Here is a 14343-nt window from a genome sequence, read left to right as displayed (position 1 = left end):
AATTTGGTCTGTGCAAAGTGAGAGGGTTAGGGAGGATGATTTGGTAAACAGAGAAGAGGTAGTAACAGCTTTGTGGAAGATGAAAGTCGACAAGGCAGCGGGTTTGGATGGTATATTGCAGTGGAATTTATTAAAAAAGGGGGTGACTGTATTGTTGACTGGTTGGTAAGGTTATTCAATGTATGTATGATTCATGGTGAGGTGAATGAGGATTGGCAGAATGCTTGCATAGTGCCATTGTACAAAGGCAAAGGGGAAAAAGGTGAGTGCTCAAATTACATAGGTATAAGTTTTTTTTTTTTTTTTTTTTTTTTCCAAAAGAAGGAAGAGAGAAGGGGGTCAGGTGAGGATATTCCCTCAAAGGCCCAGTCCTCTGTTCTTAACGCTACCTCGCTATCGCGGGAAATGGCGAATAGTATGAAAAAAAAAAAAAAAAAAGTTTGTTGAGTATTCCTGGGAAATTATATGGGAGGGTATTGATTGAAAGGGTGAAGGAATGTACAGAGCATCAGACTGGGGAAGAGCAGTGTGGTTTCAGAAGTGGTAGAGGATGTGCGGATCAGCTGTTTGCTTTGAAGAATGTATGAGAGAAATACTTAGAAAAGCAAATGGATTTGTATGTAGCATTTATGGATCTGGAGAAGGCATATGATAGAGTTGACAGAGATGCTCTGTGGAGGGTATTAAAAATATATGGTGGGGGAGGCAAGTTGTTAGAAGCAGTGAAAAGTTTTTATCGAGGATGTAAGGCATGTGTATGTGTAGGAAGAGAGGAAAGCAATTGGTTCTCAGTGAATGTAGGTTTGCGGCAGGGGTGTGTGATGTCTCCATCATTGTTTAATTTGTTTATGGATGGGGTTGTTTGGGAGGTGAATGCAAGAGTTTTGGAAAGAGGGGCAAGTATGCAGTCTGTTGTGGATGAGAGAGCTTGGAAAGTGAGTCAGTTGTTGTTCGCTGATGATACAGCACTGGTGGCTGATTCATGTGAGAAACTGCAGAAGCTGGTGACTGAGTTTGGTAAAGTGTGTGAAAGAAGAAAGTTAAGAGTAAATGTGAATAAGAGTAAGGTTTAAGAGTAAGGTTATTAAGTACAGTAGGGTTGAGGGTCAAGTCAATTGGGAGGTAAGTTTGGATGGAGAAAAACTGGAGGAAGAAGTGTTTTAGATATCTGGGAGTGGATTTGGCAGCAGATGGAACCATGGAAGCGGAAGTGAATCATAGGGTGCGGAAGGGGGCGAAAATTCTGGGAGCCTTGAAGAATGCGTGGAAGTCAAGAACATTATCTCGGGAAAGCTAAAATGGGTATGTTTGAAGGAATAGTGGTTCCAATAATGTTGTATGGTTGCGAGGCGTGGGCTATGGATAGAGTTGTGCGGAGGAGGGTGGATGTGCTGGAAATGAGATGTTTGAGGACAATATGTGGTGTGCGGTGGTTTGATCGAGTAAGTAATAATAGGGTAAGAGAGATGTGTCATAATAAAAAGATTGTGGTTGAGAGAGCAGAAGAGGGTGTTTTGAAATGGTTTGGGCACATGGAGAGAATGAGTGAGGAAAGATTGACCAAGAGGATATATGTGTTAGAGGTGGAGGGAACGAGAAGAAGTGGGAGACCAAATTGGAGGTGGAAAGATGGAGTGAAAAAGATTTTGAGTGATCGGGGCTTGAACATGCAGGAGGGTGAAAGGTGTGCAAGGAATAGAGTGAATTGGAATGATGTGGTATACCGCCGTCGACGTGCTGTGAATGGATTGAACAAAGGCATGTGAAGCGTCTGAGGTAAACCATGGAAAGTTGTGTGGGGCCTGGATGTGGAAAGGGAGCTGTGGTTTCGATGCAATATTACATGACAACTAGAGACTGAGTGTGAACAAATGGGGCCTTTGTTGTCTTCCTAGCGCTACCTCGCACACATGAGAGGGGAGGGGGTTGTTATTTCATGTGTGGCAGGGTGGAAATGGGAATGAATAAAGGCAGACAGTATGAATTATGTACATGTGTATATATGTACATGTCTGTGTATAAATATGTATACGTTGAGATGTATAGGTATGTATATTTGCGTGTGTGGAAGTGTATGTATGTACATGTGTATGTACGTGGGTTGGGTCATTCTTTTGTCTGTTTCCTTGTGCTACCTCGCTAACGCAGCAAACAGCGACAAAGCAAAATAAATAAATGGATAGATAAATAAATATCTTAACTTTAAGTATTCTAACTTTCTAAAAGGGGAAACAGAAGGAGTCACGCGGGGAGTGCTCATCCTCCTCGAAGGCTCAGATTGGGGTGTCTAAATGTGTGTGGATGTAACCAAAAGGAATAAAAGGTGAGATAGGTAGTATGTTTGAGGAAAGGAGCCTGGATGTTTTGGCTCTGAGTGAAACGAAGCTCAAGGGTAAAGGGGAAGAGTGGTTTGGGAATGTCTTGGGAGTAAAGTCAGGGGATAGTGAGAGGACAAGAGCAAGGGAAAGAGTAGCACTACTCCTGAATCAGGAGTTGTGGGAGTATGTGATAGAGTGTAAGAAAGTAAACTCTAGATTGATATGGGTAAAACTGAAAGTTGATGGAGAGAGATGGGTGATTATTGGTGCATATGCACCTGGGCATGTGAAGAAAGATCATGAGAGGCAAGTGTTTTGGGAGCAGCTGAATGAGTGTGATAGTGGTTTTGATACACGAGACCGGGACATAGTGATGGGTGATTTGAATGCAAAAGTGAGTAATGTGGGAGTTGAGGGAATAATTGGTATACATGGGGTGTTCAGTGTTGTAAATGGAAATGTGAAGAGGATGTAGATTTTGTGCTGAAAAAGGACTGGTGTTTGGGAATACCTGGTTTAAAAAGAGAGATATACATAAGTATATGTGTGTAAGTAGGAAAGATGGCCAGAGAGCGTTATTGGATTATATGTTAATTGATAGGCACACGAAAGAGAGACGTTTGGATGTTAATGTGCTGAGAGGTGCAACTGGAGGGATGTCTGATCATTATCTTGTGGAGGCGAAGGTGGAGATTTGTAGAGGTTTTCAGAAAAGAAGAGAGAATGTTGGGGTGAAGAGAGTGGTGAGAGTAAGTGAGCTTGAGAAGGAGACGTGTGAGGAAGTACCAGGAGAGACTGAATACAGAATAGAAAAAGGTGAGAACAAAGGACATAAGGGGAGTGAGGGAGGAATGGGATGTATTTAGGGAAGCAGTGATGGCTTGCGCAAAAGATGCTTGTGGTATGAGAAGCGTGGGAGGTTGGCAGATTAGAGAGGGTAGTGAGTGGTGGGATGAAAGAGAAGAGAGAGGCATTTGGACAATTTTGCAGGGAAATAATGCAAATGAGTGGAAGATGTGTAAAAGAAAGAGGCAGGAGGTCAAGAGAAAGGTGCGAGAGGTGAAAAAGAGGGCAAATGAGAGCTGGGGTGAGAGAGTATCATTAAATTTTAGGGAGAATAAAAAGATGTTTTGGAAGGAGGTAAATAAAGTGCGTAAGTCTAGGGAACAAATGGGAACTTCAGTGAAGAGGGCTAATGGGGAGGTGATAACAAGTAGTGGTGATGTGAGGAGGAGATGGAGTGAGTATTTTGAAGGTTTGTTGAATGTGTTTGATGATGGAGTGGCAGATATAAGGTGTTTTGGTCAAGGTGGTGTGCAAAGTGAGAGGGTTAGGGAAAATGATTTGATAAAGAGAGAAGAGGTAGTAAAAGCTTTGCAGATGATGAAAGCCGGCAATGCAGCGGGTTTGGATGGTATTGCAATGGAATTTATCAAAAAAGGGGGTGACTGTATTGTTGACTGGTTGGTAAGGTTATCTAATGTATGTATGATTCATGGTGAGGTGAATGAGGATTGGCGGAATGCTTGCATAGTGCCATCGTACAAAGGCAAAGGGGACAAAGGTGAGTGCTCAAATTACAGAGGTATAAGTTTGTTGAGTATTCCTGGTAAATTATATGGGAGGGTATTGATTGAGAGGGTGAAGGCATGTACAGAGCATCGGATTGGGGAAGAGCAGTGTGGTTTTAGAAGTGGTAGAGGATGTGTGGATCAGCTGTTTGCTTTGAAGAATGTATGTGAGAAATACTTAGAAAAGCAAATGGATTTCTATGTAGCATTTATGGATCTGGAGAAGGCATATGATAGAGTTGATAGAGATGCTCTGTGGAAGGTATTAAGAATATATGGTGTGGGAGGCAAGTTGTTAGAAGCAGTGAAAAGTTTTTATCGAGGATGTAAGGCATGTGTACGTGTAGGAAGAGAGGAAAGTGATTGGTTCTCAGTGAATGTAGGTTTGCGGCAGGGGTGTGTGATGTCTCCATGGTTGTTTAGTTTGTTTATGGATGGGGTTGTTAGAGAGGTGAATGCAAGAGTTTTGGAAAGAGGGGCAAGTATGCAGCCTGTTGTGGATGAGAGAGCTTGGGAAGTGAGTCAGTTGTTGTTCGCTGATGATACAGCACTGGTGGCTGATTCATGTGAGAAACTGCAGAAGCTAGTGACTGAGTTTGGTAAAGTGTGTGAAAGAAGAAAGTTGAGAGTAAATGTGAATAAGAGTAAGGTTATTAGGTACAATAGGGTTGAGGGTCAAGGAAATTGGGAAGTAAGTTTGAATGGAGAAAAACTAGAGGAAGTGAAGTGTTTTAGATATCTGGGAGTGGATCTGGCAGCGGATGGAACCATGGAAGCGGAAGTGAATCATAGGGTGGGGGAGGGGCCGAAAATTCTGGGAGCCTTGAAGAATGTGTGGAAATCGACAACATTATCTCAGAAAGCAAAAATGGGTATATTTGAAGGAATAGTGGTTCTAACAATATTGTATGGTTGCGAGGCGTGGGCTATGGATAGATTTGTGCGGAGGAGGGTGTATGTGCTGGAAATGAGATGTTTGAGGACAATTTGTGGTGTGAGGTGGTTTGATCGAGTAAGTAATAATAGGGTAAGAGAGATGTGTCGTAATAAAAAGAGTGTGGTTGAGAGAGCAGAAGAGGGTGTTTTGAAATGGTTTGGTCACATGGAGAGAACGAGTGAGGAAAGATTGACAAAGAGGATATATGTGTCAGAGGTGGAGGGAACGAGGAGAAGTGGGAGACCAAATTGGAGGTGGAAAGATGGAGTGAAAAAGATTTTGAGTGATCGGGGCCTGAACATGCAGGAGGATGAAAGGCGTGCAAGGAATAGAGTGAATTGGAACGATGTGGTATACCGGGGTCGACGTTCTGTCAATGGATTGAACCAGAGCATGTGAAGCGTCTGGGGTAAACCATGGAAAGTTTTGTGGGGCCTGGATGTGGAAAGGGAGCTGTGGTTTTGGTGCATTATTACATGAGAGCTAGAGACTGAGTGTGAACGAATGAGGCCTTTGTTGTCTTTTCCTAGTGCTACCTCACACACATGAGGGGGGAGGGTGTTGTTATGCCATGTGTGGAGGGGTCGCGATGGGAATGAATAAAGGCAGACAGTATGAATTATGTACATGGGTATATATGTATATGTCTGTGTGTGTATATACATGCATACTTTGAGATGTATAGGTAAGTATATGTGCTGTGTGTGGATGTGTATGTATATACATGTGTATGTGGGTGGGTTGGGTCATTCTTTTGTCCGTTTCCTTGCGCTACCTCGCTAACGCGGGAGTCAGCGACAAAGCAAAATAAATATAAATGAAATATGAATAAAAATATTATTTCAGTCTGTTACAAAGCATAACATGGAGTATTATACGGGTTATGAATATCACGGAAAACGTGAAGCTAAATAACTTTTAAAGTAACAGATTCCAAAATTAATAAGAACCTACAAAGCCTCACCTAGTAGCTGAAATGATAGCCGAAATATACAAAATTATATTGTCCAATGCTTACATATCACATGGGCACAGTGTAATCTGTCTGATAACATCTAATGTAAGGTTGGCTGTGCATTTACATGAGACTAAAATATTTGGGCTAGAATATCTAAAATTAAATTTTCAAAACTACAGGATTTTGTGAGATTATCATAAGTTATGTTGATTCTTTATAAGTGTATAACATATCTCTACATAAATTAACACCCCAGTTCCACATAAAGGTTACTACTATCACCTCAAGTAGTATCATTCATGATAAAAGATGAGATAGACTGGTTCTCCATAGGTACTTCTCTAATCGCAACATTGTAAAGCATTCAAAACATTTGCAACCATTTCGCTAAGCTAAAATCAAAGCGGAGGTGTAATCTACTTTTAGCTACTGTGAAATTAATGTTAGTATTTTCAACCAGAATTGGTCTGTATGAATACATTTACAAAAGATTAGTATTATCACCTTATGTAGTATCATTCACGATAAAAGACGAGATAGACTGGTTCTCCAAAGGTTATCTCTAATTGAATCATTGTAAAGCATCCAAAACATTTGCAGCCATTTCGCTAAGCTAAAATTAAGGCAGAGGTGAAACCTACTTTTATCCATTGTGAAATCAAAGTTGGTACTTTCAGTCACAATTGGTTTGTATAAATACATTTACAAATAAATTCTTATACAGTAAGAGTTGATAATTCCTGTAATCAAAAGAAAATAAAGAATGAGAACTAGTCGGCAAAACAGTCTGATACATCAATGCCAGCTAGACGGCAAAATAACTACTAGCAAGATAAAATGCACATGCCAATTGCAAATCATGTCAATTAGTACATCTGAGGCATTTCTTTGACATACATACTGGAAATATTAAATAAAAACACTAAAAAACGTACCTGTTGTAAGCTTAAGCTCTGAAGTTCAGCCAAGAGCAGGTTGTATGGATGGCCCCACTACATTGGCCTACTGTATTTTTGCACTCAATAACTCTATATTGAAACTCGACATTGTAAATTGCATGAGCTCTCTGTTATTGTTTATCCATCACTTATCTAAGACAATGTTCAGCCACTTTCCAAATATCAAGGAGTAATCAATTCTACAAAAATATATAATTGTTCCGTTTGTTTCTCCTTTTCGTTCCAATAATTGTAAACACTTCCAAACAACAGTTCGTTTTTACCTTAACATATTTAATCATCAAAAATATAACAAAAAAAACAGTTCTCTCTGAATATAAGAGCGGTCGTACGATACATGATACAAAGGTAAAGATAACCTCTATAAATTTATAAGACTTAAAACAATACCAGGGAAGTTTTCCATCTGTTTTGTTGACAATGATGTTATGACTTAAAAAGCTGAAGTTGCTAGATATCTCTCACAACAAAACCCGATTTCCACGAGATGATATATATATATATATATATATATATATATATATATATATATATATATATATATATATATATATATATATAAGGTGTGTGTAACTTTTATATTGTGACTTTAAACACATATTCACCAATTTGGTGAAAATTTACATACCTACTTTAGCAAACTACGCTAAGCTTTGATATATGTCAGTCGAATCGTTAATTCGAGCAATTAAGGTCGGAATTAAGGTCGAGCACTAAGCGGGTTGGTTTTTGTCGGCTGTTTATTTGGGGTTTAGGTCTATTGAGTTTTAGGGTTATTAAGGTCGTCAACGTCAATTTGAAACCAAACGAAAAATCAAGTGTTCAAGATAATTCTCTGATCATTTACACTACAATGTTATTGCAGATTGGCTTGTGATATGGACAATTAGCGCTGTCATCGGTAAAACATCGTCACCAATCGAAAAGATTTAACACTTTCGTCAGGTGTTCAAGATATCTCTGAGGCGTGCGTTCTCGCTGCACATATGACCCTTGTGTTTGTTGATTTAAAATGGTTATGGTTGTTTGGCCTGTCAACTGGCAGGACCATTGACTCCATAAATTTCAAGCTACATCCACAACCAAAAAATCTTTAACACCTTCAGTGTTCGCAACAAGGAAGTCTATTTTGGAGTAGAGGATGTGAGTGGGGAAAAGGTTGAATTTGACTTCGAGAGACTGCGAGTCAGTAGCGCACATTGAGACCAACATCATAGGCTTGTAACTGTGAATTTATCCATTATGAAAAAATCAACATCATTTGACAGACATCTGTGATGGTTATGGTATATACAGTTCAGTTATGACTGGCAAGTACAGTTAACGTGGATATCAACAGTAAAACGGCAATTGCAAGCACCAGAATACCGTAGCATAAGAGACAAGATCATGGGTTGGGGAAGATGTACCGCCAGATTCGTTTTATATCTAGATTTACATAAAACATTACAATACCATTAAAAGAAAGAGTCCTCTCTAACCCAAATATCACCCTTTTAGTCTCACTTCTGCTATCTCCGAAGTCTATGAAACTCCTCTAAAATCTTACTTTCTCAGACATTTGGACTTCCATTTCTTTTTTCAGATCACCAGTAAGATCTCGCAGTGCTAGGTATACTGGTGATCTCTCCAATGTGACTCAAGTTTAGTCCTCCCAGGGATTTTGTTGAAACTTTTGTTGTGCCCATAACTTTTCCAGAGCATATGACAGGGTGTAGCGTAAGTCTTTGCTTTCTAAATTCTTCTCCTTTGGTTTCATTGCTTTTTCTCTGTTTCCTAATGACCAGTTTCCTCTCTGGCAGCTCCGTCACAGAAGTCGTCGATGGAGCTACTTTCACCTATCATATCAGCAGTGGTGTTCCTCAGGGTTCTCTCCTATCACCTGCTCATTTATCTCTCAGAAAATTATTCTTTCTACTTCTAACCACATTTGCTTTCATGCTAATGATACTCCACACATACTTACTTTTTCTCTTGTCTCTGTTGTAACGGCAGTTCTCTTCCTCTTACTGATAATATTTCATGTTTTTGTGCAACATTTTGGATCGGGGAAGCAGTAATCTTGTAAAACGTTAAGTGCCTGATGACAATAGTTCCCTGTACCTCTTTCTAAGAATAATTTGTATCACCCTGTTCAATTTCATAACACCACACTTTAACCCTACAATAACTATATTCAATCTGTCCTGGAACACCATCATGATCGGCAGTACAAAGGCTGCTTCCCAAAATCTACGAGTGTTGTAAACGTGATGTATTTATCTTTCTTCGATCAGTTGTTTTACGTCTATAGGGGTTTCATTCGGTCAAGTATGGAATACTACATACCCGTCTTGGGTGGCTCATCCTCAACCTCTCAGTTAACTAGAGAGGAATCAAAAGCCTTCCGCCACATCATTTTTGGCATCATCTTTCTTCAACCTTTCCTTACCGTACGCCGCGATGTTTCTGTTTTCTCTCTGATCTATAAGTATCATTTTGGTCAGTGTTCTCATGAAGTGTGTTCTCCATACTCCTTAATGTACATGTTACCCCATCCCCAAGATTTGGACGCGTAGTACGAATTTGCTTGCTACTTCTACAACAGTTTCTGTGTGGAGACTGCCCACTTGAGAGCTGGCTATTGCCATGCCTCCTAGATTGGAACAGCTAAGTTGTGAAGCTCTCTTCCTTCTGTTGTCTTTCTCCTTCCTATAATCTCACTTACTTTTAAGAGTCAGGTTACAAACACCTGCGAAACTCTGATTATTGTCATACCTATTTTCTTTTACTTTTTCCTTTCACCTGAGATGTCCTTAATTTGGGACATGTTTTGCTTGTGCGTTCCTTATATATAAAGAATATAACGTTTCATATGGCTAACATTAAGCTTAAAGGCTTTACAGAGAGAATACAAATACTCGATATGAATATTTCCATGGGTTTTCACAAGAATTGTCCTGGGTCCCCTTGAACAGCATGTCTGTTGGTCTTATGTATAACTGAGTCGGTCAACCCACCCGATAACGAGCCCTACATATGCTTTCCTAATGCATGTGACCCATGCATTTGTCGACATTGCTGTGCTTAGATAAGCAACGGAAATCGTCGGATGAATGAGATTGCTTGATTAGATGATTGAATATGATAGTTGTCGCCCGATTGACTGACCCGATTAGAGGATGGCACCAGTTTCTTTAACTGGATCATGGTAGGATTTGCCAAGATTTCATGAGTGCCCGTAATTAGCGGCTGACCGGATTTGCCAGGCATCACCAGTGCCCTAACCTGGTGCTCTGTTGTTCTTGCGTATGCTACCCTCGCAAGTAAACACAATTTTGTTGAGTTTGCTTTGCGTACTTATGACAAAACCCGTGAAATCTTCATGTTGACATTTCGCATGTCACTGACAACTTACTCTACGTGTGCGTTTACCTTGAATTAGGGCGCCGCAAGCACCGAGAATCAGGCCAACATCCTGACCGGATTGATCGGGTGGGATTTGTTCCCTCTACAGGAAAATGAAGAGAAACGAAAGGGCAGAACTATTGACACGACAGGCCCAGACATACCTTGGTTCCCTATTCCTCTTGTAACTCGCTACTCTCGTGTTGAGAGGATAGATCACACCCAATAAATCCTACCAGAAATTTGGTTGGATTTGCTGAGCATATGCAATGTGATTCAAAACAATCCACATGTAGGGTATATGTTGATGGCGGGAGGTTTAAACTTAAAATCAAGGTGCTTAACATCAGCTGATGTCTTCATCATTCCTTAGTCATTCCCAAAAAAAACATTGAGATCGAGAGAAAATGGCAAGAAATAAATTCAAAATAGAGGAAGGCCAAGGAAAACAGTGGCAACGTATGGAGAGAAGGATTACGACACCCCGACTTTGCACCAGGACCGTGAAAGTTCCAGACAGACAGACAGATAATCCTCTACAGTGTGAAGTATGTAAGATATGGTTCCACACAGCATGTTGCAAAAGAAAAAACAAAAGAGTGAGATGGCTCTGTAGCAACTGTGAACAAGACCATTAAAAGATACCGAATGTAAACAGATTTCTAAAAGAGGGAAATGATGGGCTTGATCTAGGAAATCTGGAGTTCAAGGAAAGAGAACATAGGCTAGAAGTCCAATGGGAGAGACGAAGAAAGCAATTTTAAGACGAATCAATCATTGGAAGATTCAACTGTCCAGGTGTTAAAGTCTTCCGCGTCTGAAAGCGTGAAGAATTCAAATAAACTGACCTACCTTTTATTCTGGGACCGATTGTGTGAGGGATTAGCAAATTGTTAGGCTTAGGTTTGTACGCAACAAGATCCACCCTGTTACATGACACATTCATTCGCATATGTCATTTATTTCAGTTGATTTGCAAAGGGTGTCGGTGCCTCACCAGCTATCTGGTTTTCTTTCTGCCCGGAGAACATCCCCTGACTGGCAGTCTCAATAAGAGGAAAGCAGCAGAGGAATATTGCTCCCGCTTCACGGCTCCATCTCTCCTCTGTCCAGGTTGCAGCAACGGTTTCACGACGGCACTCCACCGGAAGAATTAAGGCTGCGTAGGCAACATAGCAGTCCTAACAGAAGCCACTGGGTAGAACCTGGAGAAGGCGATGGTGACACTCACAAACCTTCGACGAGAGGTTTTTGCCCACTTGGGCCCCTCAGCTAACTATCCAGGACCAACTCTGGTGGATAAACAGGATCTCAACCGTTGCCTCACAGCCCGTCCACCTAACGTTACGCTCAATGTCCCTATCCCAAGATAGACTAGGGACAAGCCTCCCGCCTCCCGGGACAAAGAAGGTCGCCTGTTTTTTCGGCGCCGCACAACCCGGAGGGATACAACAGCGGGCCCTTACCAATACTGTCGTCGGACTCGCCAGATGCCACAGCGAACAAGTCTACAAGACACAGCCCAGCGGCTGCATGTGGACCGAGTACGACAACCATCCTGTTGTCAAGTTGGAAAAACTACAGCAGCAGCAGGCCAGGAGGCGCAACAATGATCTACTTCACAAAGGGCGGCTGCCTGTTTGGCCACAGGGCACGTGGGCCAGAGGGTTGTCAAGCAGGGAATCTAAAGACCAAAAGTCCTATAAAGGAAAGCTTTGCAGAGATTACGGGCAGCGATAAAAGCTGAATGGGAGCCAGAGGAAGGAGAGCTTTTTCCAGGCCCGATATGCCTTATCCCTTCCCTGAATGGCCTCAGAAAGAGGTAGAGGGGATAAGTGCTTCTATTCCCGGAAGAATAACTTTGCTATGCGTTTGGCGGAGACAGAAGCATCGCCACGAGACAAATTTAAACAAGGAAAGTCAGAAAAGAAGTTACGTAAGTTATTCTAATTAAGCTTTGTTGAGGTGCCAGTATTTAGAAGGGGCTGCTGGAGGGACAGATGCCGTTAAAAAGATACATTTATGAGAGTGTGATCAGATGAACCAATTGGGGGCGAGATTGTGTACCTACAGCAGGGTGGACTAGAGGTGAAAAACAGATTCAGAATAATAGGAGAGTGATCACAGCGGTCAGGAATGTGGGCAGGGCGAGAGATGATTTGCTCTAAATCGTTGAGAATAGAGAACGTGAAGGCTTCCATCCCCCAGCCATCCGTATGGAACTCAATCATTTCCTATGGTGAACGTTGAAATCCCCGAGGTAGAGGATCTTGGCTTGTGGGTGAGAGGATGTCACAGTCTCATGGCAGGAGTTCAATGAAAGAGGGAGATAAGATTTGTAGAATTAGGAGAACAATAAGCGAAACAGATGACAAGTGTGGTAATAGGGAGACAGACCTTGATCCACAAAGCATCAAACCATGGGTCCTCAAAATCCTTGAGGCGTGCAACAGGTGTGATGATGGAATAAGCACAAACACCACCTGTGAACCGGAATTGTGAGTGATGATTATCGCTGGATATGAAAATGGGGCTAGTGAGAATGTCATTAGACAACTGCGTCTCAGAGAGAAGTAAGATAGAAGTACTAGACAGGTGGTGTTCAACTGAGGATTGGTTAGTAGAGAGACCACGAATGTTGGTATTGTGAATAGAAAAAGAGGAAGTTGTAACAGAGAGGAAAAAGTATTGGGCCGGCACTACTACTGCCAGAGTCCTCCCTCTCACTGGCAGTAGAGTCGGGCAGAAACCCGGAGATTCTTAGCACCCCATCATGCCGAGGACTTGGGGCCATAGATTTGACGGTTTCTGCCATGATGATAACAATAAATGTTCATGTGGAGAGGAAAAAAATAATGATAAGCAAAGTATGAGTAGGTGTCTGGTGCCTGTGAGGAGGAGATGGCAAGCAAAGCACGAGGACTAGCCCTGTAGTCCCGTTTTGATGAGACGGAATGTAGGACCAGCAGTCCTAACATGGACAGTATAAGATGGTTCCGGCCACCACTTTAATGCTCCTCAGTCAGGACGGTAGTACCACCACGGGAGGTTGTTATCAACAACCTACTACCTAATGTGTTGCTCCAAGAGGATGGGGTGGGATAACCCCTGGGTTAACTGGGGGGAGGGGCCAATACACTGCCACCTGAGCCCTCCCCCTCTCTGGCAGCAGAGTCACGCAAGGTGATGATTTTCTTTTTCATTTTGATTTTACTTGATCGTCGTTTCTCGCGGCAGCGAGGTAGCGCCAGGAAACAGACGAAGAAAGACCCATCCACCCATATAGACACATGTATACATACACACTCATACACGTACATATACATATCAACATATGCATACATATACACAGACATATGCATGTATACATATGTACATATTCATACTCGCTTACCTTCATCCATTCTCGGCGCCATCCCGCCCCAGAGGAACAGCATCGCCACCTCCTGCGTCAACAAGGTAGCACCAGGAAAACAGATAAAAAAGCCACATTCATTCACACTCAGGCCCTTCCTGTCATGTGTAATGCACCGAAACTACAACTCCCTATCCACATCCAGGCCCCACAGACCTTTCTATGGTTTACCCCAGACGTTTCACATGCCTTAGTTCAGTCCATTGACAGCACGTCGACCCCGGTATACCACATCGTTCCAATTCACTCTGTTCCTTGCACGCCTTCCACCCTCCTGCATGTTCAGGCCCCGATTGCTCAAAAAACCTTTTTCACTCCATCCTTCCACCTCTAATCTGGTCTCCCGCTTCTTGTTCCCTCCACCTCTGACAAATATATCCTCTTTGTCAATCTTTCCTCACTCATTCTCTAGATATGTCCAATACAACACACCCTTTTCTGCTCTCTCACTTGGCCGCCAACTCTTGTCGAGAACAGACGTGCTCTACTGACGCGCTCGCCGACCCAGTTTCAAACAGGTCTTTTTGTGTGCCGCTTAGTGACTCAATAAAAAATCTTGGTGAAATCTCTTGAATCTTGGCGAAATCTTTTTGAATCAGTGTAATTTTTTAAAACTTGGTGAAAATCCTAGATTATGGCTCCAGCTTCTCGAGTTGCCTGCCTTAGATGCCATCGGAAGTTCACCAGGGACTTCCTCCTCAGAGATGAAGGTGAGTACACTTCTTGTTTGTTCTGTGACGTATTTGATAGGCTTTCGGTAGGCGTTAGGAAAAATAGCGAAGCCTTGGAGAAACTAGA

General features: G+C 42.0%; 1 protein-coding gene across 1 annotated transcript in view; it reads right to left on the bottom strand.

Annotated features, from left to right (window-relative positions):
* LOC139754951 (serine/threonine/tyrosine-interacting protein B-like) overlaps positions 1-7174 on the bottom strand; it is a 385378-nt gene extending 378204 nt beyond the window's left edge. Inside the window, exon 1 of the mRNA XM_071672774.1 lies at positions 6720-7174. The gene's annotated coding sequence lies outside the window, so the exon portion shown is untranslated. The remainder of the gene's footprint in view (positions 1-6719) is intronic.
* Between the last annotated feature and the right edge of the window lie 7169 nt (positions 7175-14343).

The sequence above is a fragment of the Panulirus ornatus genome, chromosome 18, assembly GCF_036320965.1.
Source record: "Panulirus ornatus isolate Po-2019 chromosome 18, ASM3632096v1, whole genome shotgun sequence".
Taxonomy (NCBI): Eukaryota; Metazoa; Arthropoda; class Malacostraca; order Decapoda; family Palinuridae; genus Panulirus; species Panulirus ornatus.
Note: the sequence above shows the minus strand (reverse complement) of the source record. Positions and strands in the feature narration are given on the sequence as shown.